The sequence below is a fragment of the Galeopterus variegatus genome, unplaced genomic scaffold, assembly GCF_000696425.1.
Source record: "Galeopterus variegatus unplaced genomic scaffold, G_variegatus-3.0.2 Scaffold9438, whole genome shotgun sequence".
In the NCBI taxonomy this organism is placed as follows: Eukaryota; Metazoa; Chordata; class Mammalia; order Dermoptera; family Cynocephalidae; genus Galeopterus; species Galeopterus variegatus.
The window spans coordinates 18,459-22,357 of NW_007735549.1; the positions used below are offsets into that span (position 1 = coordinate 18,459).

Here is a 3,899-nt window from a genome sequence, read left to right on the forward strand (position 1 = left end):
GGGTCTCTTTAGGGATTCCCACACGCAAACCAACATGCCTTGCCAAGTATATAGCATTTGAAGAAGTCTGGAACAGAGAGAGAGAAAAGAAAAACAATTTCCTCTACAAACGCAGGAATTAAGAACAAGCACAAAATACATGGAAATGGTGGCGATTCATCAAAAATGATAAACTATATGGCTCTAAGGTAGGACACAATGCAGATAGGTACAGAATATGCTATATAATTTGTGTTTATAATTTCAATAAAAACTGTAATTTGGTCAACTGTTTTTTTCCCCATTGTTTTATTGTGGTAAAATACACATAACATAAAATTTACCATCTTATCCAGTTTTAAGTATACAGTTTAGTGGTATTACATATGAGTACCTTTGTAGTGTTGTACAAGCACAATCAATTGATTTTTAAGCGTACTAAGTACACGTGATACTTAGAGAGATCCTTATATTAAGTCCTCAAATATAAGACAGAAATTCATAACAATTAGAGCTGTTTAAAAACAGAGTAAGCTATCTGAAAGTACCTATATTCCTTAAAGGAATTAGTATCCCAGGCTGTGGTTTTCAGTCTTGGCTGCAGGCTGGAAGAATGCAGGAAGCTTTATTAACATGCTTATGCTCAAGCTCCTAATCAAACCAATTAAAATCAGAGAGGCTGGAAGGGGGGCCTGGGCATGAAAAATTACTTTAAAAAGCATCCCAGGTAATTCTAATGTGAAACAGGCTGAGAACTGCAGACTTAGGAAACAGAAGAACAACTGGTCAGGAAAAGGGATTGGACTAGACCACTGCTTCCCAAACTATGAAAAGCACACTACAGCATCTTGTTAAAATGTAGGTTCTAAATCAAGAGGTCTAGGGCTGCCTGAGATTGTGCATTTCTAACCATTTTCCTGGTAAAGGTGATGCTGCAAGAGCTTAGTACAGGAGAAAGAACACAGATCTGGAAGTTAGGAGATCTGCAGTCTAGCTCAGTATTGCTTCAGACCACCTGTGTCAAACTGGGCAAGTTTTTTTTGCGGGTGGGGGCGGCTGGCCGGTAAGGGGATCTGAATCCTTGACCTTGGTGTTTAACACAGTGCTCTAACCAACTGAGCTAACCAGCAAGCCCATACTGGGCAAGTCTTTGAAACCTCTGGAGGTTTCCTCACGTGGTAAGAGGTCTGGAATTCTACAAAATCTCTAGGGTTGCTTCTGACTCTTTAACATTCCATAAATCTTACTTAAAACTTATCTTTTAAAAAGTTCATAATTCTTCCTTATTATAAAGCTATTTTCATGTATTAGAATTTCTTAGAATAGAATACAGTAATACCATCAACACCAAGAATTTTAACACCTCTCACAGCAGTGAGGACATAAATATGCAAATTTTAAATACAGTTGATCCTAACTATTCACAGGGATTCCATATTTGCAAACTCACCAACTCACTAAATTTTATATTGTAACCCCCAAATCAGTACTTGCAGCACTTCCACATTCTTTTGCAGACATCTGTAGAGTGGTGAAAAATTTGAGTCGCCCAATGCACACATTCCCAATTGAGGCTAACTAGGCAATGCTCTGCCCTCTTGTTTTAGCTTTCATACTATAGAAAAGTGTCCTTCTTGAAGTCTTTTGAATGCCATGTTCTTTGCATTTTTGTGTTTTTTGTTGTGAGGCTAACTAGGCAATGCTCTGCCCTCTTGTTTTAGCTTTCATACTATAAAAAAGTGTCCTTCTTGAAGTCTTTTGAATGCCATGTTCTTTGCATTTTTGTGTTTTTTGTTGGTCATTTTGCTGTTTAAAATGGCCCCCAAGCATAATGCTGAAGTGCTGTCTGGTATTCCTAAAGTACAAGAAGGCAGTGATGTGCCTCACAGACAAAATATGTATTACATAAACTTCATTCAAGCATGAGTTATGCTGTTGGTTATGTGCTTAATGTTAATAAATCAACAACTACATTACATAAGGTGTTCTGAAACAAAAACAAACATAAAACAGGGTTATGTATCAACAGGTTAATAAAAATGTTCTGACCAAAGGCTTGCAGGAAACTAACCCTGTTTGTCCCCTGGGAGCATGATTTACTAGGACTAGCCTGCACTAGGCCTCAGCTGACCAGATCAAACCAGAATGCAGTCGCTTATGCCATATGATTAAACTGAACTTTGAAAGGATCCAGTTTTCAAGAAAACAGGAGATTCCAGTCAACCTGAATCGACATAATAAGGAAGGAAGTCCCCTCTGTTTTAACCCTATAAGGAAAGTAACTTTGAAACGACCAATCTGCTTTGTGTTCTGTTTCTGCTTTCTTCAGCCCTTTTCTGCTTATAAAGCCAACCTCCTCTGCTCAGCTCAATGGAACACTCATTCTGATTTATAGAATAAGGTATTGCCTGATTCTAGAATTGCAAATAAAAGCCAATTAGATCTTTAAACTAAATTTGTTGTAATTTTGTCTTTTGACAGAATTCCCTGATTCTATGTTCAATGTTCATGGCAACTATATAGAACATAACTACCGTGAGTAACGAGACTCAACTCTTCTATAAACAGCTGTATGCCAACGAATTAGATAACTTAGATGAAAGGGACAAATTCCTAGAAAGACACAAACTACTGAAACTGCTTCAAGAAGAAATAGATAGTTTGAACAAATTTATAACAAGTGAAGACATCAAATTAGTAATTTTAAAACTACCCATAGAAAAGTCCAGACTGGGGCCGGCCCGGTGGCGCACTGCTGTAGTGCGCCGCTTGGGAAGTGTGGCGGCGCTCCCGCCGAGGGTTCGGATCCCACATGCAGACCGGTTCCCGCTCACTGGCTGAGCGAGGCGCGGGAGCAACACCAAGGGCTGCGATCCTGTTGCCGGTCCTGGTCCGGTACGGGGGCGACACTGAGGGTTGCGATCCGTTGCCGGACACGGAAAAAGACAAAAGGAAAAAAAAAAAAGAAATTTAAAAAGGTGACAAATACCACAAATACCATAAAATCTTTTTTAGAAAAAATATATTACTATTATTGTTGTTATTAACTGACCAACCTATAAAATATTTTATTATATTGTTTTTACTTAATATTCTTTTATCATCACTTTATATGTTGAAGATTTTTTATTTTCTTTAGAGAGAATAGAAAGATTACTGCGTTTTCCTTTTTATATAATCATGTTAATTTTTAAAATACACTTCATTTTTCAGAGTAGTTATAGGTTCATAGCAAATTGAGCAGAAGGTACAGAGAATTCCCATATAGCCACTGCTACTACACCTGTGCAGTTTTCCCCACTATCAACATCTGCCACTGGAGTGGCAGCTTTTTGTAATCGATGAACCCACAATGACACATAATTATCAACAAAAAAGCCCAATATTAGGGCTCACTCTTGGTATTGTACAATCTGTGGATTCTGAAAAATGTGTAATAACCTGAATCCATTATAATATCATACAGTTTAACTGCCCTAAAAATCCTCTGTGCTCTGCCTGTTAATTTATTCCTTCTCTGATGCTCTTCCTTTGTCGATCTGAATGTCCGATCTATACAATTCTGCTTCTCTCTGAAGAAACTACACATTTTTTGCAAGGTAAGTCTGTTGACAACAAATTCCCTCAATTTTTGTTTGTCTTAGAAAGTCTTCATTTCTTCTTCACCTTTGAAGGATAATTTTGCAGGATATAGAATTCTGTTAGTGGTTGTTTTCTCTATATGTTTGAATATTTCACTCAACTCTTGCTTTTATGTTTTTGAGGAGGCATTGAATGTAATTCATATCTTTGCTCCTCTGTAGATAATTTGTTCCATCCCTTCCCCTGTTCTTCTTTCAAGAGTTTCTCTTTACCTTTGATTTTCTGTAGTTTGAATATGTTATGTTTAGTAGAGTTTTGTTTTGTTTTGTTTTGTTTTG

At 37.3% G+C, this 3,899-nt stretch overlaps 1 protein-coding gene across 1 annotated transcript in view; it reads right to left on the reverse strand.

The window, feature by feature from the left end:
- Nucleotides 1-3,899, reverse strand: part of ACAA2 (acetyl-CoA acyltransferase 2) — a 31,652-nt gene that overhangs the window by 8,604 nt on the left and 19,149 nt on the right. The gene's annotated exons all lie outside the window — the stretch shown is intronic.